Source organism: Osmerus mordax, chromosome 25 (assembly GCF_038355195.1).
Source record: "Osmerus mordax isolate fOsmMor3 chromosome 25, fOsmMor3.pri, whole genome shotgun sequence".
Lineage (NCBI taxonomy): Eukaryota > Metazoa > Chordata > Actinopteri > Osmeriformes > Osmeridae > Osmerus > Osmerus mordax.
Window position 1 is genome coordinate 10,453,488 of NC_090074.1, and position 24,756 is coordinate 10,478,243.

Below are 24,756 nucleotides of genomic sequence, written 5' to 3' on the forward strand. Positions count from 1 at the left end.
ATCGAGAACCATACCCCTAGACCAACGAGCCATGTTCTAGTTCCTGCTTCGATTGATCAATTTGTTGCCACAAAACATGCTTTGACAAATAGAGAAACTTCCGCAGCAAATCACCCCGATCTACGTTGGGTAAAGGACTGATTTGTGAATAGAACAGGAGCCCTCTTTGCCATGTTACCTCCTTCAACAGCATACTGTAATGGGCTCGTCCGGGATTTGAACCCGGGACCTCTCGCACCCTAAGCGAGAATCATACCCCTAGACCAACGAGCCATGTTCTAGTTGCTGCTTCGATTGATCGATTTGTTGTCACAAAACATGCTTAGACAAAGGCTCCCTTCACCCTAAGCGAGAATCATACCACGAGACCAACGAGCCATGTTGTAGTTGCTGCTTTGATCGATTTGTTGTCACAAAACATGCTTAGACAAAAAGAAAAACTTCTGCAGCAAATCGCCCCGATCTACGATGGGTAAAGAACTGATTTGGGAATAGAACAGGAGCCCTCTTTGCCAGGTTACCTCATTCTACAGCATACTGTAAAGGGCTCGTCCGGGATTTTAACCCGGGACATATCGCACCCAAAGCGAGAATCATACCCCTAGACCAACGAGCCATGTTGTAGTTGCTGCTTCGATTGATCGCCTTGTTGTCACAAAACATGCTTAGACAAAGGCTCCCTGCACCCTAAGCGAGAATCATACCCCTAGACCAACAAGCCATGTTCTGGTTGCTGCTTTGATCGATTTGTTGTCACAAAACATGCTTAGACAAAGGCTCCCTGCACCCTAAGCGAGAATCATACCCCTAGACCAACGAGCCATGTTCTGGTTGCTGCTTTGATCGATTTGTTGTCACAAAACATGCTTGGACAAAAAGAGCTGGAGAAACTTCCGCAGCAAATCACGCCGATCTACGTTGGGTAAAGGACTGATTTGGGGATAGAACAGGAGCACTCTTTGCCAGGCAACCTCTTTCAACAGCATACTGTAAGGGGCTCTTCCGGGATTTGAACCCGGGACCTCTCGCACCCTAAGCGAGAATCATACCCCTAGACCAACGAGCCATGTTCTAGTTCCTGCTTCGATTGATCGATTTGTTGCCACAAAACATGCTTAGACAAATAGAGAAACTTCCGCAGCAAATCACCCCGATCTACGTTGGGTAAAGGACTGATTTGTGAATAGAACAGGAGCCCTCTTTGCCATGTTACCTCCTTCACCAGCATACTGTAAAGGGCTCGTCCGGGATTTGAACCCCGGACCTCTCGCACCCTAAGCGAGAATCATACCCCTAGACCAACGAGCCATGTTCTGGTTGCTGCTTTGATCGATTTGTTGTCACAAAACATGCTTGGACAAAAAGAGCTGGAGAAACCTCCGCAGCAAATCACGCCGATCTACGTTGGGTAAAGGACTGATTTGGGGATAGAACAGGAGCCCTCTTTACCAGGTTACCTCTTTCAACAGCATACTGTAAAGGGCTCGTCCGGGATTTGAACCCGGGATGTCTCGCACCCTAAGCGAGAATCATACCCCTAGACCAACGAGCCACTTTCTAGTTGCTTCTTTGATTGATCGATTTGTTGTCACAAAACATGCTTACACAAAGGCTCCCTGCACCCTAAGCTAGATTCATACCACGAGACCAACGAGCCATGCTCTGGTTGCTGCTTTGATCGATTTGTTGTCACAAAACATGCTTAGACAAAAAGAAAAACTTCTGCAGCAAATCGCCCCGATCTACGATGGGTAAAGGACTGATTTGGGAATAGAACAGGAGCCCTCTTTGCCAGGTTACCTCCTTCTACAGCATACTGTAAAGGGCTCGTCCGGGATTTGAACCCGGGACCTCTCGCACCCAAAGCGAGAATCATACCCCTAGACCAACGAGCCATGTTGTAGTTGCTGCTTCGATTGATCGCCTTGTTGTCACAAAACATGCTTAGACAAAGGCTCCCTGCACCCTAAGCGAGAATCATACCCCTAGACCAACAAGCCATGTTCTGGTTGCTGCTTTGATCGATTTGTTGTCACAAAACATGCTTAGACAAAGGCTCCCTGCACCCTAAGCGAGAATCATACCCCTTGACCAACGAGCCATGTTGTAGTTGCTGCTTCGATTGATCGCCTTGTTGTCACAAAACATGCTTAGACAAAGGTTCCCTGCACCCTAAGCGAGATTCATACCACGAGACCAACGAGCCATGCTCTGGTTGCTGCTTTGATCGATTTGTTGTCACAAAACATGCTTAGACAAAAAGAAAAACTTCTGCAGCAAATCGCCCCGATCTACGATGGGTAAAGGACTGATTTGGGAATAGAACAGGAGCCCTCTTTGCCAGGTTACCTCCTTCTACAGCATACTGTAAAGGGCTCGTCCGGGATTTGAACCCGGGACCTCTCGCACCCAAAGCGAGAATCATACCCCTAGACCAAGAAGCCATGTTCTAGTTGCTGCTACGATTGATCGATTTGTTGTCACAAGACATGCTTAGACAAAGGCTCCCTGCACCCTAAGCGAGAATCATACCCCTAGACCAACGAGCCACTTTCTAGTTGTTTCTTCGATTGATCGATTTGTTGTCACAAAACATGCTTACACAAAGGCTCCCTGCACCCTAAGCGAGATTCATACCACGAGACCAACGAGCCATGCTCTGGTTGCTGCTTTGATCGATTTGTTGTCACAAAACATGCTTGGACAAAAAGAAAAACTTCTGCAGCAAATCGCCCCGATCTACGATGGGTAAAGGACTGATTTGGGAATAGAACAGGAGCCTTCTTTGCCAGGTTACCTCCTTCTACAGCATATTGTAAAGGGCTCTTCCGGGATTTGAACCCGGGACCTCTCTCACCCAAAGCGAGAATCATACCCCTAGACCAACGAGCCACTTTCTAGTTGTTTCTTCGATTGATCGATTTGTTGTCACAAAACATGCTTACACAAAGGCTCCCTGCACCCTAAGCGAGATTCATACCACGAGACCAACGAGCCATGCTCTGGTTGCTGCTTTGATCGATTTGTTGTCACAAAACATGTTTAGACAAAAAGAGAAACTTCCGCAGCAAATCACCCCGATCTACGTTGGGTAAAGGACTGATCTGGGATTAGAACAGGAGCCCACCTTGCCAGGTTACCTCCTTCTACAGCATACTGTAAATTGCTCGTCCCGGATTTGAACCTTGGACCTCTCCCACCCAAATCGAGAACCATACCCCTAGACCAACGAGCCATGTTCTAGTTCCTGCTTCGATTGATCAATTTGTTGCCACAAAACATGCTTTGACAAATAGAGAAACTTCCGCAGCAAATCACCCCGATCTACGTTGGGTAAAGGACTGATTTGTGAATAGAACAGGAGCCCTCTTTGCCATGTTACCTCCTTCAACAGCATACTGTAATGGGCTCGTCCGGGATTTGAACCCGGGACCTCTCGCACCCTAAGCGAGAATCATACCCCTAGACCAACAAGCCATGTTCTAATTGCTGCTTCGATTGATCGATATGTTGTCACATAACATGCTTAGACAAAGGCTCCCTACACCCTAAGCGAGAATCATACCACGAGACCAACGAGCCATGTTCTGGTTGCTGCTTTGATTAAGTTGTTGTAAAAAAAATGCGTAGACAAAAAGAACTGGAGAAACTTCTGCAGCAAATCACCCCGATCTACATTGGGTAAAATACTGATATGGGAATAGAACAGGAGCCCTCTTCACCAAGTAACCTCCTTCAACAACATACTGTAAAGGGCTCGTCCGGGATTCGAACCCGGGACCTCTCGCACCCGAAGCGAGAATCATACCCCTAGACCAACGAGCCATGCTCTGGTTGCTGCTTTGATCGATTTGTTGTCACAAAACATGCTTAGATAAAGGCTCCCTGCACCCAAAGCGAGAATCATACACCTTGACCAACGAGCCATGTTCTAGTTGCTGCTTCGATTGATCGATTTGTTGTCACAAAACATGCTAAGACAAATAGAGAAACTCCTACAGCAAATCACCCCGATCTACGTTGGGTAAAGGACTGATTTGGGAATAGAACAGGAGCCCTCTTTGCCATGTTACCTCCTTCAACAGCATACTGTAATGGGCTCGTCCGGGATTTGAACCCAGGACCTCTCGCACCCTGAGCGAGAATCATACCCCTAGACCAACGAGCCATGTTTTGGTTGCTGCTTTGATTGATTTGTTGTAAAAAAAAAATGCTTAGACAAAGGCTCCCTGCAGCCTAAGCGAGAATCATACCCCTTGACCAATGAGCAATGTTATAGTTGCTGCTTCGATTGATCGATTTGTTGTAACAAAACATGCTTAGACAAAGGCTCCCTGCACCCAAAGCGAGAATCATACCCCTTGACCAACGAGCCATGTTCTAGTTGCTGCTTCGATTGATCGATTTGTTGTCACAAAACATGCTTAAACAAAGGCTCCCTGCACCCTAAGCGAGAATCATACCACGAGACCAACGAGCAATGTATTGGTTGCTGCTTTGATCGATTTGTTGTCACAAAACATGCTTAGACAAAAAGAGAAACATCCGCAGCAAATCACGCCGAGCTACACTGGGTAAAGTACTGATCTGGGATTAGAACAGGAGCCCTCTTCACTAAATAACCTCCTTCAACAACCAACTGAAATGGGCTCATCCGAGATCCCGCACCCTAAGCTAGAATCATGTTCTACCAACGAGCCATGTTCTGGTTGCTGCTTTCATCGATTTGTTGTCACAAAACATGCTTAGACAAAGGCTCCCTGCACCCTAAGCGAGAATCATACCACGAGACCAACGAGCCATGTTCTGGTTGCTGCTTTGATTAAGTTGTTGTAAAAAAAATGCGTAGACAAAAAGAGCTGGAGAAATTTCTGCAGCAAATTACCCCGATCTACGTTGGGTAAAGGACTGATATGGGAATAGAACAGGAACACTCTTTGCCATGTTACCTCCTTCAACAGCATACTGGAAAGGGCTCGTCCAGGATTTGAACCCTGGACCTCTCGCACCCAAAGTGAGACTCATACCCCTAGACCAAAGAGCCATGTTTTAGTTGCTGCTTCGATGGATCGATTTGTTGTCACAAAACATGCTTAGACAAAGGCTCCCTGCACCCTAAGCGAGAATCATACCACGAGACCAACGAGCCATGTTCTGGTTGCTGCTTTCATCGATTTGTTGTCACAAAACATGCTTAAACAAAAGCTCCCTGCACCCTAAGCGAGAATCATACCACGAGACCAATGAGCCATGTTCTGGTTGCTGCTTTGATTGATAGATTTGTTGTCACAAAACATGCGTAAACAAAAAGAGCTGGAAAAACTTCTGCAGCAAATCACCCCAATCTACGTTGGGTAAAGGACTGATCTGGGATTAGAACAGGAGCCCTCTTTACCAAGTAACCTCCTTCAACAACATTCTGTAAAGGGCTCATACGGGATTCGCACCCGGGACCTCTCGCACCCGAAGCGAGAATCATACCCCTAGACCAACGAGCCATGCTCTGGTTGCTGCTTTGATCGATTTGTTGTCACAAAACATGCTTAAACAAAGGCTCCCTGCACCCTAAGCGAGAATCATACCACGAGACCAACGAGCAATGTATTGGTTGCTGCTTTGATCGATTTGTTGTCACAAAACATGCGTAAACAAAAAGAGCTGGAAAAACTTCTGCAGCAAATCACCCCAATCTACGTTGGGTAAAGGACTGATCTGGGATTAGAACAGGAACCCTCTTCACCAAGTAACCTCCTTCAACAACATACTGTAAAGGGCTCGTCCGGGATTCGAACCCGGGACCTATCGCACCCGAAGCGAGAATCATACCCCTAGACCAACGAGCCATGCTCTGGTTGCTGCTTTGATAGATTTGTTGTCACAAAACATGCTTAAACAAAGGCTCCCTGCACCCGAAGCGAGAATCATACCCCTAGACCAACGAACCATGCCCTGGTTGCTGCTTTGATCGATTTGTTGTCACAAAACATGCTTAGACAAAGGCTCCCTGCACCCAAAGCGAGAATCATACACCTTGACCAACGAGCCATGTTCTAGTTGCTGCTTCGATTGATCGATTTGTTGTCACAAAACATGCTTACACAAAGGCTTCCTGCACCCTAAGCAAAAATCATACCACGAGACCAACGAGCCATGTTCTGGTTGCTGCTTTGATCGATTTTTTGTCACAAAACATGCTTAGACAAAAAGAGAAACATCCGCAGCAAATCACGCCGAGCTACACTGGGTAAAGTACTGATCTGGGATTAGAACAGGAGCCCTCTTCACTAAATAACCTCCTTCAACAACCAACTGAAATGGGCTCATCCGAGATCCCGCACCCTAAGCTGGAATCATGTTCTACCAACGAGCCATGTTCTGGTTGCTGCTTTCATCGATTTGTTGTCACAAAACATGCTTAAACAAAAGCTCCCTGCACCCTAAGCGAGAATCATACCACGAGACCAATGAGCCATGTTCTGGTTGCTGCTTTGATCGATTTGTTGTCAGAAAAAATGCTTAGACAAAAAGAGCTGGAGGAACTTCTGCAGCAAATCACCCCGATCTACGTTGGGTAAAGGACTGATCTGGGATTAGAACAGGAGCCCTCTTCACTAAATAACCTCCTTCAACAACCTACTGTAGTGGGCTCATCCGAGATCCCGCACCCTAAGCTAGAATCATACCCCTAGACCAACGAGCCATGTTCTAGTTGCTGCTTCGATTGATCGATTTGTTGTCACAAAACATGCTAAAACAAATAGAGAAACTTCTGCAGCAAATCGCCCCGATCTACGATGGGTAAAGGACTGATTTGGGAATAGAACAGGAGCCCTCTTTGCCAGGTTACCTCCTTCTACAGCATACTGTAAAGGGCTCGTCCGGGATTTGAACCCGGGACCTCTCGCACCCAAAGCGAGAACCATACCCCTAGACCAACGAGCCATGTTGTAGTTACCGCTTCGATTGATCGCCTTGTTGTCACAAAACATGCTTAGACAAAGGCTCCCTGCACCCTAAGCGAGAATCATACCACGAGACCAACGAGCCATGCTCTGGTTGCTGCTTTGATCGATTTGTTGTCACAAAACATGCTTAGACAAAAAGAAAAACTTCTGCAGCAAATCGCCCCGATCTACGATGGGTAAAGGACTGATTTGGGAATAGAACAGGAGCCCTCTTTGCAAGGTTACCTCCTTCTACAGCATACTGTAATGGGCTCGTCCGGGATTTGAACCCGGGACCTCTCGCACCCTAAGCGAGAATCATACCCCTAGACCAACGAGCCATGTTCTAGTTGCTGCTTCGATTGATCGATTTGTTGTCACAAAACATGCTTAGACAAAGGCTCCCTGCACCCTAAGCGAGAATCATACCACGAGACCAACGAGCCATGTTGTAGTTGCTGCTTTGATCGATTTGTTGTCACAAAACATGCTTAGACAAAAAGAAAAACTTCTGCAGCAAATCGCCCCGATCTACGATGGGTAAAGGACTGATTTGGGAATAGAACAGGAGCCCTCTTTGCCAGGTTACCTCCTTCTACAGCATACTGTAAAGGGCTCGTCCGGGATTTGAACCCGAGACCTCTCACACCCAAAGCGAGAATCATACCCCTAGACCAACGAGCCAAGTTGTAGTTGCTGCTTCGATTGATCGATTTGTTGTCACAAAACATGCTTAGACAAAGGCTCCCTGCACCCTAAGCGAGAATCATACCCCTAGACCAACGAGCCATGTTCTGGTTGCTGCTTTGATCGATTTGTTGTCACAAAACATGCTTGGACAAAAAGAGCTGGAGAAACCTCCGCAGCAAATCACGCCGATCTACGTTGGGTAAAGGACTGATTTGGGGATAGAACAGGAGCCCTCTTTGCCAGGTTACCTCTTTCAACAGCATACTGTAAAGGGCTCGTCCGGGATTTGCACCCGGGACGTCTCTCACCCTAAGCGAGAATCATACCCCTAGACCAACGAACCACTTTCTAGTTGTTTCTTCGATTGATCGATTTGTTGTCACAAAACATGCTTACACAAAGGCTCCCTGCACCCTAAGCGAGATTCATACCACGAGACCAACGAGCCATGCTCTGGTTGCTGCTTTGATCGATTAGTCGTCACAAAACATGCTTAGACAAAAAGAAAAACTTCTGCAGCAAATCGCCCAGATCTACGATGGGTAAAGGACTGATTTGGGAATAGAACAGGAGCCCTCTTTTTCAGGTTACCTCCTTCTACAGCATACTGTAAAGGGCTCGTCCGGGATTTGAACCCGGGACCTCTCGCACCCAAAGCGAGAATCATACCCCTAGACCAACGAGCCATGTTCTAGTTGCTGCTACGATTGATCGATTTGTTGTCACAAAACATGCTTAGACAAAGGCTCCCTGCACCCTAAGCGAGAATCATACCCCTAGACCAACGAGCCATGTTCTGGTTGCTGCTTTGATCGATTTGTTGTCACAAAACATGCTTGGACAAAAAGAAAAACTTCTGCAGCAAATCGCCCCGATCTACGATGGGTAAAGGACTGATTTGGGAATAGAACAGGAGCCTTCTTTGCCAGGTTACCTCCTTCTACAGCATATTGTAAAGGGCTCTTCCGGGATTTGAACCCGGGACCTCTCTCACCCAAAGCGAGAATCATACCCCTAGACCAACGAGCCATGTTGTAGTTGCTGCTTCGATTGATCGCCTTGTTGTCACAAAACATGCTTAGACAAAGGTTCCCTGCACCCTAAGCGAGATTCATACCACGAGACCAACGAGCCATGCTCTGGTTGCTGCTTTGATCGATTTGTTGTCACAAAACATGCTTAGACAAAAAGAAAAACTTCTGCAGCAAATCGCCCCGATCTACGATGGGTAAAGGACTGATTTGGGAATAGAACAGGAGCCCTCTTTGCAAGGTTACCTCCTTCTACAGCATACTGTAATGGGCTCGTCCGGGATTTGAACCCGGGACCTCTCGGACCCTAAGCGAGAATCATACCCCTAGACCAACGAGCCACTTTCTAGTTGTTTCTTCGATTGATCGATTTGTTGTCACAAAACATGCTTACACAAAGGCTCCCTGCACCCTAAGCGAGATTCATACCACGAGACCAACGAGCCATGCTCTGGTTGCTGCTTTGATCGATTTGTTGTCACAAAACATGTTTAGACAAAAAGAGAAACTTCCGCAGCAAATCACCCCGATCTACGTTGGGTAAAGGACTGATCTGGGATTAGAACAGGAGCCCACCTTGCCAGGTTACCTCCTTCTACAGCATACTGTAAATTGCTCGTCCCGGATTTGAACCTTGGACCTCTCCCACCCAAATCGAGAACCATACCCCTAGACCAACGAGCCATGTTCTAGTTCCTGCTTCGATTGATCAATTTGTTGCCACAAAACATGCTTTGACAAATAGAGAAACTTCCGCAGCAAATCACCCCGATCTACGTTGGGTAAAGGACTGATTTGTGAATAGAACAGGAGCCCTCTTTGCCATGTTACCTCCTTCAACAGCATACTGTAATGGGCTCGTCCGGGATTTGAACCCGGGACCTCTCGCACCCTAAGCGAGAATCATACCCCTAGACCAACGAGCCATGTTCTAGTTGCTGCTTCGATTGATCGATTTGTTGTCACAAAACATGCTTAGACAAAGGCTCCCTTCACCCTAAGCGAGAATCATACCACGAGACCAACGAGCCATGTTGTAGTTGCTGCTTTGATCGATTTGTTGTCACAAAACATGCTTAGACAAAAAGAAAAACTTCTGCAGCAAATCGCCCCGATCTACGATGGGTAAAGAACTGATTTGGGAATAGAACAGGAGCCCTCTTTGCCAGGTTACCTCATTCTACAGCATACTGTAAAGGGCTCGTCCGGGATTTTAACCCGGGACATATCGCACCCAAAGCGAGAATCATACCCCTAGACCAACGAGCCATGTTGTAGTTGCTGCTTCGATTGATCGCCTTGTTGTCACAAAACATGCTTAGACAAAGGCTCCCTGCACCCTAAGCGAGAATCATACCCCTAGACCAACAAGCCATGTTCTGGTTGCTGCTTTGATCGATTTGTTGTCACAAAACATGCTTAGACAAAGGCTCCCTGCACCCTAAGCGAGAATCATACCCCTAGACCAACGAGCCATGTTCTGGTTGCTGCTTTGATCGATTTGTTGTCACAAAACATGCTTGGACAAAAAGAGCTGGAGAAACTTCCGCAGCAAATCACGCCGATCTACGTTGGGTAAAGGACTGATTTGGGGATAGAACAGGAGCACTCTTTGCCAGGCAACCTCTTTCAACAGCATACTGTAAGGGGCTCTTCCGGGATTTGAACCCGGGACCTCTCGCACCCTAAGCGAGAATCATACCCCTAGACCAACGAGCCATGTTCTAGTTCCTGCTTCGATTGATCGATTTGTTGCCACAAAACATGCTTAGACAAATAGAGAAACTTCCGCAGCAAATCACCCCGATCTACGTTGGGTAAAGGACTGATTTGTGAATAGAACAGGAGCCCTCTTTGCCATGTTACCTCCTTCACCAGCATACTGTAAAGGGCTCGTCCGGGATTTGAACCCCGGACCTCTCGCACCCTAAGCGAGAATCATACCCCTAGACCAACGAGCCATGTTCTGGTTGCTGCTTTGATCGATTTGTTGTCACAAAACATGCTTGGACAAAAAGAGCTGGAGAAACCTCCGCAGCAAATCACGCCGATCTACGTTGGGTAAAGGACTGATTTGGGGATAGAACAGGAGCCCTCTTTACCAGGTTACCTCTTTCAACAGCATACTGTAAAGGGCTCGTCCGGGATTTGAACCCGGGATGTCTCGCACCCTAAGCGAGAATCATACCCCTAGACCAACGAGCCACTTTCTAGTTGCTTCTTTGATTGATCGATTTGTTGTCACAAAACATGCTTACACAAAGGCTCCCTGCACCCTAAGCTAGATTCATACCACGAGACCAACGAGCCATGCTCTGGTTGCTGCTTTGATCGATTTGTTGTCACAAAACATGCTTAGACAAAAAGAAAAACTTCTGCAGCAAATCGCCCCGATCTACGATGGGTAAAGGACTGATTTGGGAATAGAACAGGAGCCCTCTTTGCCAGGTTACCTCCTTCTACAGCATACTGTAAAGGGCTCGTCCGGGATTTGAACCCGGGACCTCTCGCACCCAAAGCGAGAATCATACCCCTAGACCAACGAGCCATGTTGTAGTTGCTGCTTCGATTGATCGCCTTGTTGTCACAAAACATGCTTAGACAAAGGCTCCCTGCACCCTAAGCGAGAATCATACCCCTAGACCAACAAGCCATGTTCTGGTTGCTGCTTTGATCGATTTGTTGTCACAAAACATGCTTAGACAAAGGCTCCCTGCACCCTAAGCGAGAATCATACCCCTTGACCAACGAGCCATGTTGTAGTTGCTGCTTCGATTGATCGCCTTGTTGTCACAAAACATGCTTAGACAAAGGTTCCCTGCACCCTAAGCGAGATTCATACCACGAGACCAACGAGCCATGCTCTGGTTGCTGCTTTGATCGATTTGTTGTCACAAAACATGCTTAGACAAAAAGAAAAACTTCTGCAGCAAATCGCCCCGATCTACGATGGGTAAAGGACTGATTTGGGAATAGAACAGGAGCCCTCTTTGCCAGGTTACCTCCTTCTACAGCATACTGTAAAGGGCTCGTCCGGGATTTGAACCCGGGACCTCTCGCACCCAAAGCGAGAATCATACCCCTAGACCAAGAAGCCATGTTCTAGTTGCTGCTACGATTGATCGATTTGTTGTCACAAGACATGCTTAGACAAAGGCTCCCTGCACCCTAAGCGAGAATCATACCCCTAGACCAACGAGCCACTTTCTAGTTGTTTCTTCGATTGATCGATTTGTTGTCACAAAACATGCTTACACAAAGGCTCCCTGCACCCTAAGCGAGATTCATACCACGAGACCAACGAGCCATGCTCTGGTTGCTGCTTTGATCGATTTGTTGTCACAAAACATGCTTGGACAAAAAGAAAAACTTCTGCAGCAAATCGCCCCGATCTACGATGGGTAAAGGACTGATTTGGGAATAGAACAGGAGCCTTCTTTGCCAGGTTACCTCCTTCTACAGCATATTGTAAAGGGCTCTTCCGGGATTTGAACCCGGGACCTCTCTCACCCAAAGCGAGAATCATACCCCTAGACCAACGAGCCATGTTGTAGTTGCTGCTTCGATTGATCGCCTTGTTGTCACAAAACATGCTTAGACAAAGGTTCCCTGCACCCTAAGCGAGATTCATACCACGAGACCAACGAGCCATGCTCTGGTTGCTGCTTTGATCGATTTGTTGTCACAAAACATGCTTAGACAAAAAGAAAAACTTCTGCAGCAAATCGCCCCGATCTACGATGGGTAAAGGACTGATTTGGGAATAGAACAGGAGCCCTCTTTGCAAGGTTACCTCCTTCTACAGCATACTGTAATGGGCTCGTCCGGGATTTGAACCCGGGACCTCTCGGACCCTAAGCGAGAATCATACCCCTAGACCAACGAGCCACTTTCTAGTTGTTTCTTCGATTGATCGATTTGTTGTCACAAAACATGCTTACACAAAGGCTCCCTGCACCCTAAGCGAGATTCATACCACGAGACCAACGAGCCATGCTCTGGTTGCTGCTTTGATCGATTTGTTGTCACAAAACATGTTTAGACAAAAAGAGAAACTTCCGCAGCAAATCACCCCGATCTACGTTGGGTAAAGGACTGATCTGGGATTAGAACAGGAGCCCACCTTGCCAGGTTACCTCCTTCTACAGCATACTGTAAATTGCTCGTCCCGGATTTGAACCTTGGACCTCTCCCACCCAAATCGAGAACCATACCCCTAGACCAACGAGCCATGTTCTAGTTCCTGCTTCGATTGATCAATTTGTTGCCACAAAACATGCTTTGACAAATAGAGAAACTTCCGCAGCAAATCACCCCGATCTACGTTGGGTAAAGGACTGATTTGTGAATAGAACAGGAGCCCTCTTTGCCATGTTACCTCCTTCAACAGCATACTGTAATGGGCTCGTCCGGGATTTGAACCCGGGACCTCTCGCACCCTAAGCGAGAATCATACCCCTAGACCAACGAGCCATGTTCTAGTTGCTGCTTCGATTGATCGATTTGTTGTCACAAAACATGCTTAGACAAAGGCTCCCTTCACCCTAAGCGAGAATCATACCACGAGACCAACGAGCCATGTTGTAGTTGCTGCTTTGATCGATTTGTTGTCACAAAACATGCTTAGACAAAAAGAAAAACTTCTGCAGCAAATCGCCCCGATCTACGATGGGTAAAGAACTGATTTGGGAATAGAACAGGAGCCCTCTTTGCCAGGTTACCTCATTCTACAGCATACTGTAAAGGGCTCGTCCGGGATTTTAACCCGGGACATATCGCACCCAAAGCGAGAATCATACCCCTAGACCAACGAGCCATGTTGTAGTTGCTGCTTCGATTGATCGCCTTGTTGTCACAAAACATGCTTAGACAAAGGCTCCCTGCACCCTAAGCGAGAATCATACCCCTAGACCAACAAGCCATGTTCTGGTTGCTGCTTTGATCGATTTGTTGTCACAAAACATGCTTAGACAAAGGCTCCCTGCACCCTAAGCGAGAATCATACCCCTAGACCAACGAGCCATGTTCTGGTTGCTGCTTTGATCGATTTGTTGTCACAAAACATGCTTGGACAAAAAGAGCTGGAGAAACTTCCGCAGCAAATCACGCCGATCTACGTTGGGTAAAGGACTGATTTGGGGATAGAACAGGAGCACTCTTTGCCAGGCAACCTCTTTCAACAGCATACTGTAAGGGGCTCTTCCGGGATTTGAACCCGGGACCTCTCGCACCCTAAGCGAGAATCATACCCCTAGACCAACGAGCCATGTTCTAGTTCCTGCTTCGATTGATCGATTTGTTGCCACAAAACATGCTTAGACAAATAGAGAAACTTCCGCAGCAAATCACCCCGATCTACGTTGGGTAAAGGACTGATTTGTGAATAGAACAGGAGCCCTCTTTGCCATGTTACCTCCTTCACCAGCATACTGTAAAGGGCTCGTCCGGGATTTGAACCCCGGACCTCTCGCACCCTAAGCGAGAATCATACCCCTAGACCAACGAGCCATGTTCTGGTTGCTGCTTTGATCGATTTGTTGTCACAAAACATGCTTGGACAAAAAGAGCTGGAGAAACCTCCGCAGCAAATCACGCCGATCTACGTTGGGTAAAGGACTGATTTGGGGATAGAACAGGAGCCCTCTTTACCAGGTTACCTCTTTCAACAGCATACTGTAAAGGGCTCGTCCGGGATTTGAACCCGGGATGTCTCGCACCCTAAGCGAGAATCATACCCCTAGACCAACGAGCCACTTTCTAGTTGCTTCTTTGATTGATCGATTTGTTGTCACAAAACATGCTTACACAAAGGCTCCCTGCACCCTAAGCTAGATTCATACCACGAGACCAACGAGCCATGCTCTGGTTGCTGCTTTGATCGATTTGTTGTCACAAAACATGCTTAGACAAAAAGAAAAACTTCTGCAGCAAATCGCCCCGATCTACGATGGGTAAAGGACTGATTTGGGAATAGAACAGGAGCCCTCTTTGCCAGGTTACCTCCTTCTACAGCATACTGTAAAGGGCTCGTCCGGGATTTGAACCCGGGACCTCTCGCACCCAAAGCGAGAATCATACCCCTAGACCAACGAGCCATGTTGTAGTTGCTGCTTCGATTGATCGCCTTGTTGTCACAAAACATGCTTAGACAAAGGCTCCCTGCACCCTAAGCGAGAATCATACCCCTAGACCAACAAGCCATGTTCTGGTTGCTGCTTTGATCGATTTGTTGTCACAAAACATGCTTAGACAAAGGCTCCCTGCACCCTAAGCGAGAATCATACCCCTTGACCAACGAGCCATGTTGTAGTTGCTGCTTCGATTGATCGCCTTGTTGTCACAAAACATGCTTAGACAAAGGTTCCCTGCACCCTAAGCGAGATTCATACCACGAGACCAACGAGCCATGCTCTGGTTGCTGCTTTGATCGATTTGTTGTCACAAAACATGCTTAGACAAAAAGAAAAACTTCTGCAGCAAATCGCCCCGATCTACGATGGGTAAAGGACTGATTTGGGAATAGAACAGGAGCCCTCTTTGCCAGGTTACCTCCTTCTACAGCATACTGTAAAGGGCTCGTCCGGGATTTGAACCCGGGACCTCTCGCACCCAAAGCGAGAATCATACCCCTAGACCAAGAAGCCATGTTCTAGTTGCTGCTACGATTGATCGATTTGTTGTCACAAGACATGCTTAGACAAAGGCTCCCTGCACCCTAAGCGAGAATCATACCCCTAGACCAACGAGCCACTTTCTAGTTGTTTCTTCGATTGATCGATTTGTTGTCACAAAACATGCTTACACAAAGGCTCCCTGCACCCTAAGCGAGATTCATACCACGAGACCAACGAGCCATGCTCTGGTTGCTGCTTTGATCGATTTGTTGTCACAAAACATGCTTAGACAAAAAGAAAAACTTCTGCAGCAAATCGCCCCGATCTACGATGGGTAAAGGACTGATTTGGGAATAGAACAGGAGCCCTCTTTGCCAGGTTACCTCCTTCTACAGCATATTGTAAAGGGCTCGTCCGGGATTTGAGCCCGGGACCTCTCGCACCCAAAGCGAGAATCATACCCCTAGACCAACGAGCCATGTTGTAGTTGCTGCTTCGATTGATCGCCTTGTTGTCACAAAACATGCTTAGACAAAGGTTCCCTGCACCCTAAGCGAGATTCATACCACGAGACCAACGAGCCATGCTCTGGTTGCTGCTTTGATCGATTTGTTGTCACAAAACATGCTTAGACAAAAAGAAAAAATTCTGCAGCAAATCGCCCCGATCTACGATGGGTAAAGAACTGATTTGGGAATAGAACAGGAGCCCTCTTTGCCAGGTTACCTCATTCTACAGCATACTGTAAAGGGCTCGTCCGGGATTTTAACCCGGGACATATCGCACCCAAAGCGAGAATCATACCCCTAGACCAACGAGCCATGTTGTAGTTGCTGCTTCGATTGATCGCCTTGTTGTCACAAAACATGCTTAGACAAAGGCTCCCTGCACCCTAAGCGAGAATCATACCCCTAGACCAACAAGCCATGTTCTGGTTGCTGCTTTGATCGATTTGTTGTCACAAAACATGCTTAGACAAAGGCTCCCTGCACCCTAAGCGAGAATCATACCCCTAGACCAACGAGCCATGTTCTGGTTGCTGCTTTGATCGATTTGTTGTCACAAAACATGCTTGGACAAAAAGAGCTGGAGAAACTTCCGCAGCAAATCACGCCGATCTACGTTGGGTAAAGGACTGATTTGGGGATAGAACAGGAGCACTCTTTGCCAGGCAACCTCTTTCAACAGCATACTGTAAGGGGCTCTTCCGGGATTTGAACCCGGGACCTCTCGCACCCTAAGCGAGAATCATACCCCTAGACCAACGAGCCATGTTCTAGTTCCTGCTTCGATTGATCGATTTGTTGCCACAAAACATGCTTAGACAAATAGAGAAACTTCCGCAGCAAATCACCCCGATCTACGTTGGGTAAAGGACTGATTTGTGAATAGAACAGGAGCCCTCTTTGCCATGTTACCTCCTTCACCAGCATACTGTAAAGGGCTCGTCCGGGATTTGAACCCCGGACCTCTCGCACCCTAAGCGAGAATCATACCCCTAGACCAACGAGCCATGTTCTGGTTGCTGCTTTGATCGATTTGTTGTCACAAAACATGCTTGGACAAAAAGAGCTGGAGAAACCTCCGCAGCAAATCACGCCGATCTACGTTGGGTAAAGGACTGATTTGGGGATAGAACAGGAGCCCTCTTTACCAGGTTACCTCTTTCAACAGCATACTGTAAAGGGCTCGTCCGGGATTTGAACCCGGGATGTCTCGCACCCTAAGCGAGAATCATACCCCTAGACCAACGAGCCACTTTCTAGTTGCTTCTTCGATTGATCGATTTGTTGTCACAAAACATGCTTACACAAAGGCTCCCTGCACCCTAAGCGAGATTCATACCACGAGACCAACGAGCCATGCTCTGGTTGCTGCTTTGATCGATTAGTCGTCACAAAACATGCTTAGACAAAAAGAAAAACTTCTGCAGCAAATCGCCCCGATCTACGATGGGTAAAGGACTGATTTGGGAATAGAACAGGAGCCCTCTTTTTCAGGTTACCTCCTTCTACAGCATACTGTAAAGGGCTCGTCCGGGATTTGAACCCGGGACCTCTCGCACCCAAAGCGAGAATCATACCCCTAGACCAACGAGCCATGTTCTAGTTCCTGCTACGATTGATCGATTTGTTGTCACAAAACATGCTTAGTCAAAGGCTCCCTGCACCCTAAGCGAGATTCATACCACGAGACCAACGAGCCATGCTCTGGTTGCTGCTTTGATCGATTTGTCGTCACAAAACATGCTTAGACAAAAAGAAAAACTTCTGCAGCAAATCGCCCCGATCTACGATGGGTAAAGGACTGATTTGGGAATAGAACAGGAGCCCTCTTTGCAAGGTTACCTCCTTCTACAGCATACTGTAATGGGCTCGTCCGGGATTGGAACCCGGGACCTCTCGCACCCTAAGCGAGAATCATACCCCTAGACCAACGAGCCATGTTCTAGTTGCTGCTTCGATTGATCGATTTGTTGCCACAAAACATGCTTAGACAAATAGAGAAACTTCCGCAGCAAATCACCCCGATCTACGTTGGGTAAAGGACTGATTTGTGAATAGAACAGGAGCCCTCTTTGCCATGTTACCTCTTTCAACAGCATACTGTAAGGGGCTCGTCCGGGATTTGAACCCGGGACCTCTCGCACCCTAAGCGAGAATCATACCCCTAGACCAACGAGCCACTTTCTAGTTGTTTCTTCGATTGATCGATTTGTTGTCACAAAACATGCTTACACAAAGGCTCCCTGCACCCTAAGCGAGATTCATACCACGAGACCAACGAGCCATGCTCTGGTTGCTGCTTTGATCGATTTATTGTCACAAAACATGCTTAGACAAAAAGAAAAACTTCTGCAGCAAATCGCCCCGATCTACGATGGGTAAAGGACTGATTTGGGAATAGAACAGGAGCCCTCTTTGCCAGGTTACCTCCTTCTACAGCATACTGTAATGGGCTCGTCCGGGATTTGAACCCAGGACCTCTCGCACCCTAAGCGAGAATCATACCCCTAGACCAACATGCCATGTTCTGGTTGCTGCTTTGATCGATTTGTTGTCACAAAACATGCTTTGACAAAGGCTCCCTGCACCCTAAGCGAGAATCATACCCCTAGACCAACGAGCCATGTTGTAGTTGCTGCTTCGATGGATCGCCTTGTTGTCACAAAACATGCTTAGACAAAGGCTCCCTGCACCCTAAGCGAGAATCATACCCCTAGACCAACAAGCCATGTTCTGGTTGCTGCTTTGATCGATTTGTTGTCACAAAACATGCTTAGACAAAGGCTCCCTGCACCCTAAGCGAGAATCATACCCCTAGACCAACGAGCCATGTTCTGGTTGCTGCTTTGATCGATTTGTTGTCACAAAACATGCTTGGACAAAAAGAGCTGGAGAAACTTCCGCAGCAAATCACGCCAATCTACGTTGGGTAAAGGACTGATTTGGGGATAGAACAGGAGCCCTCTTTGCCAGGTTACCTCTTTCAACAGCATACTGTAAGGGGCTCGTCCGGGATTTCAACCCGGGACCTCTCGCACCCTAAGCGAGAATCATACCCCTAGACCACCGAGCCACTTTCTAGTTGTTTCTTCGATTGATCGATTTGTTGTCACAAAACATGCTTACACAAAGGCTCCCTGCACCCTAAGCGAGATTCATACCACGAGACCAACGAGCCATGCTCTGGTTGCTGCTTTGATCGATTTGTCGTCACAAAACATGCTTAGACAAAAAGAAAAACTTCTGCAGCAAATCGCCCCGATCTACGATGGGTAAAGGACTGATTTGGGAATAGAACAGGAGCCCTCTTTGCCAGGTTACCTCCTTCTACAGCATACTGTAATGGGCTCGTCCGGGATTTGAACCCAGGACCTCTCGCACCCTAAGCGAGAATCATACCCCTAGACCAACATGCCATGTTCTGGTTGCTGCTTTGATCGATTTGTTGTCACAAAACATGCTTTGACAAAGGCTCCCTGCACCCTAAGCGAGAATCATACCCCTAGACCAACGAGCCACTTTCTAGTTGTTTCTTCGATTGATCGATTTGTTGTCACAAAACATGCTTACACAAAGGCTCCCTGCACCCTAAGCGAGAATCATACCCCTAGACCAACAAGCCATGTTCTGGTTGCTGCTTTGATCGATTTGTTGTCACAAAACATGCTTAGACAAAGGCTCCCTGCACCCTAAGCGAGAATCATACCCCTTGACCAACGAGCCATGTTGTAGTTGCTGCTTCGATTGATCGCCTTGTTGTCACAAAACATGCTTAGACAAAGGTTCCCTGCACCCTAAGCGAGATTCATACCACGAGACCAACGAGCCATGCTCTGGTTGCTGCTTTGATCGATTTGTTGTCACAAAACATGCTTAGACAAAAAGAAAAACTTCTGCAGCAAATCGCCCCGATCTACGATGGGTAAAGGACTGATTTGGGAATAGAACAGGAGCCCTCTTTGCCAGGTTACCTCCTTCTACAGCATACTGTAAAGGGCTCGTCCGGGATTTGAACCCGGGACCTCTCGCACCCAAAGCGAGAATCATACCCCTAGACCAAGAAGCCATGTTCTAGTTGCTGCTACGATTGATCGATTTGTTGTCACAAGACATGCTTAGACAAAGGCTCCCTGCACCCTAAGCGAGAATCATACCCCTAGACCAACGAGCCACTTTCTAGTTGTTTCTTCGATTGATCGATTTGTTGTCACAAAACATGCTTACACAAAGGCTCCCTGCACCCTAAGCGAGATTCATACCACGAGACCAACGAGCCATGCTCTGGTTGCTGCTTTGATCGATTTGTTGTCACAAAACATGCTTAGACAAAAAGAAAAACTTCTGCAGCAAATCGCCCCGATCTACGATGGGTAAAGGACTGATTTGGGAATAGAACAGGAGCCCTCTTTGGCAGGTTACCTCCTTCTACAGCATATTGTAAAGGGCTCGTCCGGGATTTGAGCCCTGGACCTCTCGCACCCAAAGCGAGAATCATACCCCTAGACCAACGAGCCATGTTGTAGTTGCTGCTTCGATTGATCGCCTTGTTGTCACAAAACATGCTTAGACAAAGGTTCCCTGCACCCTAAGCGAGATTCATACCACGAGACCAACGAGCCATGCTCTGGTTGCTGCTTTGATCGATTTGTTGTCACAAAACATGCTTAGACAAAAAGAAAAACTTCTGCAGCAAATCGCCCCGATCTACGATGGGTAAAGAACTGATTTGGGAATAGAACAGGAGCCCTCTTTGCCAGGTTACCTCATTCTACAGCATACTGTAAAGGGCTCGTCCGGGATTTTAACCCGGGACATATCGCACCCAAAGCGAGAATCATACCCCTAGACCAACGAGCCATGTTGTAGTTGCTGCTTCGATTGATCGCCTTGTTGTCACAAAACATGCTTAGACAAAGGCTCCCTGCACCCTAAGCGAGAATCATACCCCTAGACCAACAAGCCATGTTCTGGTTGCTGCTTTGATCGATTTGTTGTCACAAAACATGCTTAGACAAAGGCTCCCTGCACCCTAAGCGAGAATCATACCCCTAGACCAACGAGCCATGTTCTGGTTGCTGCTTTGATCGATTTGTTGTCACAAAACATGCTTGGACAAAAAGAGCTGGAGAAACCTCCGCAGCAAATCACGCCGATCTACGTTGGGTAAAGGACTGATTTGGGGATAGAACAGGAGCCCTCTTTACCAGGTTACCTCTTTCAACAGCATACTGTAAAGGGCTCGTCCGGGATTTGAACCCGGGATGTCTCGCACCCTAAGCGAGAATCATACCCCTAGACCAACGAGCCACTTTCTAGTTGCTTCTTCGATTGATCGATTTGTTGTCACAAAACATGCTTACACAAAGGCTCCCTGCACCCTAAGCGAGATTCATACCACGAGACCAACGAGCCATGCTCTGGTTGCTGCTTTGATCGATTAGTCGTCACAAAACATGCTTAGACAAAAAGAAAAACTTCTGCAGCAAATCGCCCCGATCTACGATGGGTAAAGGACTGATTTGGGAATAGAACAGGAGCCCTCTTTTTCAGGTTACATCCTTCTACAGCATACTGTAAAGGGCTCATCCGGGATTTGAACCCGGGACCTCTCGCACCCAAAGCGAGAATCATACCCCTAGACCAACGAGCCATGTTCTAGTTCCTGCTACGATTGATCGATTTGTTGTCACAAAACATGCTTAGTCAAAGGCTCCCTGCACCCTAAGCGAGAATCATACCCCTAGACCAACGAGCCATGTTCTGGTTGCTGCTTTGATCGATTTGTTGTCACAAAACATGCTTGGACAAAAAGAGCTGGAGAAACCTCCGCAGCAAATCACGCCGATCTACGTTGGGTAAAGGACTGATTTGGGGATAGAACAGGAGCCCTCTTTGCCATGTTACCTCCTTCACCAGCATACTGTAAAGGGCTCGTCCGGGATTTGAAACCCGGACCTCTCGCACCCTAAGCGAGAATCATACCCCTAGACCAACGAGCCATGTTCTGGTTGCTGCTTTGATCGATTTGTTGTCACAAAACATGCTTGGACAAAAAGAGCTGGAGAAACCTCCGCAGCAAATCACGCCGATCTACGTTGGGTAAAGGACTGATTTGGGGATAGAACAGGAGCCCTCTTTACCAGGTTACCTCTTTCAACAGCATACTGTAAAGGGCTCGTCCGGGATTTGAACCCGGGATGTCTCGCACCCTAAGCGAGAATCATACCCCTAGACCAACGAGCCACTTTCTAGTTGCTTCTTCGATTGATCGATTTGTTGTCACAAAACATGCTTACACAAAGGCTCCCTGCACCCTAAGCGAGATTCATACCACGAGACCAACGAGCCATGCTCTGGTTGCTGCTTTGATCGATTAGTCGTCACAAAACATGCTTAGACAAAAAGAAAAACTTCTGCAGCAAATCGCCCCGATCTACGATGGGTAAAGGACTGATTTGGGAATAGAACAGGAGCCCTCTTTTTCAGGTTACATCCTTCTACAGCATACTGTAAAGGGCTCATCCGGGATTTGAACCCGGGACCTCTCGCACCCAAAGCGAGAATCATACCCCTAGACCAACGAGCCATGTTCTAGTTCCTGCTACGATTGATCGATTTGTTGTCACAAAACATGCTTAGTCAAAGGCTCCCTGCACCCTAAGCGAGAATCATACCCCTAGACCAACGAGCCATGTTCTGGTTGCTGCTTTGATCGATTTGTTGTCACAAAACATGCTTGGACAAAAAGAGCTGGAGAAACCTCCGCAGCAAATCACGCCGATCTACGTTGGGTAAAGGACTGATTTGGGGATAGAACAGGAGCCCTCTTTGCCAGGTTACCTCTTTCAACCGCATACTGTAAGGGGCTCGTCCGGGATTTGAACCCGGGACGTCTCTCACCCTAAGCGAGAATCATACCCCTAGACCAACGAGCCACTTTCTAGTTGTTTCTTCGATTGATCGATTTGTTGTCACAAAACATGCTTACACAAAGGCTCCCTGCACCCTAAGCGAGATTCATACCACGAGACCAACGAGCCATGCTCTGGTTGCTGCTTTGATCGATTAGTCGTCACAAAACATGCTTAGACAAAAAGAAAAACTTCTGCAGCAAATCGCCCTGATCTACGATGGGTAAAGGACTGATTTGGGAATAGAACAGGAGCCCTCTTTTTCAGGTTACCTCCTTCTACAGCATACTGTAAAGGGCTCGTCCGGGATTTGAACCCGGGACCTCTTGCACCCAAAGCGAGAATCATACCCCTAGACCAACGAGCCATGTTCTAGTTGCTGCTACGATTGATCGATTTGTTGTCACAAAACATGCTTAGACAAAGGCTCCCTGCACCCTAAGCGAGAATCATACCCCTAGACCAACGAGCCATGTTCTGGTTGCTGCTTTGATCGATTTGTTGTCACAAAACATGCTTGGACAAAAAGAGCTGGAGAAACCTCCGCAGCAAATCACGCCGATCTACGTTGGGTAAAGGACTGATTTGGGGATAGAACAGGAGCCCTCTTTGCCAGGTTACCTCTTTCAACAGCATACTGTAAGGGGCTAGTCCAGGATTTGAACCCGGGACCTCTCGCACCCTAAGCGAGAATCATACCCCTAGACCAACGAGCCACTTTCTAGTTGTTTCTTCGATTGATCGATTTGTTGTCACAAAACATGCAACAAAGGCTCCCTGCACCCTAAGCGAGATTCATACCACGAGACCAACGAGCCATGCTCTGGTTGCTGCTTTGATCGATTTGTTGTCACAAAACATGCTTAGACAAAAAGAAATACTTCTGCAGCAAATCGCCCCGATCTACGATGGGTAAAGGACTGATTTGGGAATAGAACAGGAGCCCTCTTTGCCAGGTTACCTCCTTCTACAGCATACTGTAAAAGGCTCGTCACGGATTTGAACCTTGGACCTCTCCCACCCAAACCGAGAACCATACCCCTAGACCAACGAGCCATGTTCTAGTTCCTGCTTCGATTGATCGATTTGTTGCCACAAAACATGCTTAGACAAATAGAGAAACTTCCGCAGCAAATCACCCCGATCTTCGTTGGGTAAAGGACTGATTTGTGAATAGAACAGGAGACCTCTTTGCCATGTTACCTCCTTCACCAGCATACTGTAATGGGCTCGTCCGGGATTTGAACCCCGGACCTCTCGCACCCTAAGCGAGAATCATACCCCTAGACCAACAAGCCATGTTCTGGTTGCTGCTTTGATCAATTTGTTGTCACAAAACATGCTTACACAAAGGCTCCATGCACCCTAAGCGAGAATCATACCCCTAGACCAACGAGCCATGTTGTAGTTGCTGCTTCGATTGATCGCCTTGTTGTCACAAAACATGCTTAGACAAAGGTTCCCTGCACCCTAAGCGAGATTCATACCACGAGACCAACGAGCCATGCTCTGGTTGCTGCTTTGATCGATTTGTTGTCACAAAACATGCTTAGACAAAAAGAAAAACTTCTGCAGCAAATCGCCCCGATCTACAATGGGTAAAGGACTGATTTGGGAATCATACCCCTAGACCAACGAGCCACTTTCTAGTTGTTTCTTCGATTGATCGATTTGTTGTCACAAAACATGCTTACTCAAAGGCTCCCTGCACCCTAAGCGAGATTCATACCACGAGACCAACGAGCCATGCTCTGGTTGCTGCTTTGATCGATTTGTCGTCACAAAACATGCTTAGACAAAAAGAAAAACTTCTGCAGCAAATCGCCCCGATCTACGATGGGTAAAGGACTGATTTGGGAATAGAACAGGAGCCCTCTTTGCAAGGTTACCTCCTTCTACAGCATACTGTAATGGGCTCGTCCGGGATTTGAACCCGGGACCTCTCGCACCCTAAGCGAGAATCATACCCCTAGACCAACGAGCCATGTTGTAGTTGCTGCTTCGATTGATCGCCTTGTTGTCACAAAACATGCTTAGACAAAGGCTCCCTGCACCCTAAG

General features: G+C 47.4%; 31 non-coding genes across 31 annotated transcripts; all 31 read right to left on the reverse strand.

Annotated features, from left to right (window-relative positions):
* Positions 1–201: 201 nt before the first annotated feature.
* trnap-agg (transfer RNA proline (anticodon AGG)) lies at positions 202–273 on the reverse strand. Its single transcript has one exon. It is a non-coding gene; the product is annotated as a tRNA-Pro (tRNA).
* A 963-nt stretch (positions 274–1,236) lies between these two features.
* On the reverse strand, positions 1,237–1,308 carry trnap-agg (transfer RNA proline (anticodon AGG)). The gene has a single exon. It is a non-coding gene; the product is annotated as a tRNA-Pro (tRNA).
* Positions 1,309–1,480: 172 nt separating this feature from the next.
* Positions 1,481–1,552, reverse strand: trnap-agg (transfer RNA proline (anticodon AGG)). Its single transcript has one exon. It is a non-coding gene; the product is annotated as a tRNA-Pro (tRNA).
* A 271-nt stretch (positions 1,553–1,823) lies between these two features.
* trnap-ugg (transfer RNA proline (anticodon UGG)) lies at positions 1,824–1,895 on the reverse strand. Its single transcript has one exon. It is a non-coding gene; the product is annotated as a tRNA-Pro (tRNA).
* Positions 1,896–3,405: 1,510 nt separating this feature from the next.
* Positions 3,406–3,477, reverse strand: trnap-agg (transfer RNA proline (anticodon AGG)). The gene has a single exon. It is a non-coding gene; the product is annotated as a tRNA-Pro (tRNA).
* Positions 3,478–3,753: 276 nt separating this feature from the next.
* On the reverse strand, positions 3,754–3,825 carry trnap-cgg (transfer RNA proline (anticodon CGG)). The gene has a single exon. It is a non-coding gene; the product is annotated as a tRNA-Pro (tRNA).
* A 271-nt stretch (positions 3,826–4,096) lies between these two features.
* On the reverse strand, positions 4,097–4,168 carry trnap-agg (transfer RNA proline (anticodon AGG)). The gene has a single exon. It is a non-coding gene; the product is annotated as a tRNA-Pro (tRNA).
* Positions 4,169–5,771: 1,603 nt separating this feature from the next.
* trnap-cgg (transfer RNA proline (anticodon CGG)) lies at positions 5,772–5,843 on the reverse strand. Its single transcript has one exon. It is a non-coding gene; the product is annotated as a tRNA-Pro (tRNA).
* Positions 5,844–6,870: 1,027 nt separating this feature from the next.
* trnap-ugg (transfer RNA proline (anticodon UGG)) lies at positions 6,871–6,942 on the reverse strand. Its single transcript has one exon. It is a non-coding gene; the product is annotated as a tRNA-Pro (tRNA).
* A 271-nt stretch (positions 6,943–7,213) lies between these two features.
* Positions 7,214–7,285, reverse strand: trnap-agg (transfer RNA proline (anticodon AGG)). The gene has a single exon. It is a non-coding gene; the product is annotated as a tRNA-Pro (tRNA).
* A 963-nt stretch (positions 7,286–8,248) lies between these two features.
* Positions 8,249–8,320, reverse strand: trnap-ugg (transfer RNA proline (anticodon UGG)). Its single transcript has one exon. It is a non-coding gene; the product is annotated as a tRNA-Pro (tRNA).
* Positions 8,321–8,934: 614 nt separating this feature from the next.
* trnap-agg (transfer RNA proline (anticodon AGG)) lies at positions 8,935–9,006 on the reverse strand. Its single transcript has one exon. It is a non-coding gene; the product is annotated as a tRNA-Pro (tRNA).
* A 513-nt stretch (positions 9,007–9,519) lies between these two features.
* On the reverse strand, positions 9,520–9,591 carry trnap-agg (transfer RNA proline (anticodon AGG)). Its single transcript has one exon. It is a non-coding gene; the product is annotated as a tRNA-Pro (tRNA).
* A 963-nt stretch (positions 9,592–10,554) lies between these two features.
* On the reverse strand, positions 10,555–10,626 carry trnap-agg (transfer RNA proline (anticodon AGG)). Its single transcript has one exon. It is a non-coding gene; the product is annotated as a tRNA-Pro (tRNA).
* Positions 10,627–10,798: 172 nt separating this feature from the next.
* Positions 10,799–10,870, reverse strand: trnap-agg (transfer RNA proline (anticodon AGG)). Its single transcript has one exon. It is a non-coding gene; the product is annotated as a tRNA-Pro (tRNA).
* Positions 10,871–11,141: 271 nt separating this feature from the next.
* trnap-ugg (transfer RNA proline (anticodon UGG)) lies at positions 11,142–11,213 on the reverse strand. The gene has a single exon. It is a non-coding gene; the product is annotated as a tRNA-Pro (tRNA).
* A 1,268-nt stretch (positions 11,214–12,481) lies between these two features.
* On the reverse strand, positions 12,482–12,553 carry trnap-agg (transfer RNA proline (anticodon AGG)). Its single transcript has one exon. It is a non-coding gene; the product is annotated as a tRNA-Pro (tRNA).
* A 513-nt stretch (positions 12,554–13,066) lies between these two features.
* On the reverse strand, positions 13,067–13,138 carry trnap-agg (transfer RNA proline (anticodon AGG)). Its single transcript has one exon. It is a non-coding gene; the product is annotated as a tRNA-Pro (tRNA).
* Positions 13,139–14,101: 963 nt separating this feature from the next.
* On the reverse strand, positions 14,102–14,173 carry trnap-agg (transfer RNA proline (anticodon AGG)). Its single transcript has one exon. It is a non-coding gene; the product is annotated as a tRNA-Pro (tRNA).
* A 172-nt stretch (positions 14,174–14,345) lies between these two features.
* Positions 14,346–14,417, reverse strand: trnap-agg (transfer RNA proline (anticodon AGG)). The gene has a single exon. It is a non-coding gene; the product is annotated as a tRNA-Pro (tRNA).
* Positions 14,418–14,688: 271 nt separating this feature from the next.
* On the reverse strand, positions 14,689–14,760 carry trnap-ugg (transfer RNA proline (anticodon UGG)). The gene has a single exon. It is a non-coding gene; the product is annotated as a tRNA-Pro (tRNA).
* A 1,960-nt stretch (positions 14,761–16,720) lies between these two features.
* trnap-agg (transfer RNA proline (anticodon AGG)) lies at positions 16,721–16,792 on the reverse strand. The gene has a single exon. It is a non-coding gene; the product is annotated as a tRNA-Pro (tRNA).
* Positions 16,793–16,964: 172 nt separating this feature from the next.
* trnap-agg (transfer RNA proline (anticodon AGG)) lies at positions 16,965–17,036 on the reverse strand. The gene has a single exon. It is a non-coding gene; the product is annotated as a tRNA-Pro (tRNA).
* Positions 17,037–17,307: 271 nt separating this feature from the next.
* On the reverse strand, positions 17,308–17,379 carry trnap-ugg (transfer RNA proline (anticodon UGG)). The gene has a single exon. It is a non-coding gene; the product is annotated as a tRNA-Pro (tRNA).
* A 271-nt stretch (positions 17,380–17,650) lies between these two features.
* On the reverse strand, positions 17,651–17,722 carry trnap-agg (transfer RNA proline (anticodon AGG)). Its single transcript has one exon. It is a non-coding gene; the product is annotated as a tRNA-Pro (tRNA).
* Positions 17,723–17,892: 170 nt separating this feature from the next.
* Positions 17,893–17,964, reverse strand: trnap-agg (transfer RNA proline (anticodon AGG)). Its single transcript has one exon. It is a non-coding gene; the product is annotated as a tRNA-Pro (tRNA).
* A 3,056-nt stretch (positions 17,965–21,020) lies between these two features.
* trnap-agg (transfer RNA proline (anticodon AGG)) lies at positions 21,021–21,092 on the reverse strand. Its single transcript has one exon. It is a non-coding gene; the product is annotated as a tRNA-Pro (tRNA).
* A 271-nt stretch (positions 21,093–21,363) lies between these two features.
* On the reverse strand, positions 21,364–21,435 carry trnap-ugg (transfer RNA proline (anticodon UGG)). The gene has a single exon. It is a non-coding gene; the product is annotated as a tRNA-Pro (tRNA).
* Positions 21,436–21,956: 521 nt separating this feature from the next.
* On the reverse strand, positions 21,957–22,028 carry trnap-agg (transfer RNA proline (anticodon AGG)). Its single transcript has one exon. It is a non-coding gene; the product is annotated as a tRNA-Pro (tRNA).
* A 271-nt stretch (positions 22,029–22,299) lies between these two features.
* trnap-ugg (transfer RNA proline (anticodon UGG)) lies at positions 22,300–22,371 on the reverse strand. Its single transcript has one exon. It is a non-coding gene; the product is annotated as a tRNA-Pro (tRNA).
* Positions 22,372–24,608: 2,237 nt separating this feature from the next.
* trnap-agg (transfer RNA proline (anticodon AGG)) lies at positions 24,609–24,680 on the reverse strand. Its single transcript has one exon. It is a non-coding gene; the product is annotated as a tRNA-Pro (tRNA).
* Positions 24,681–24,756: the final 76 nt, after the last annotated feature.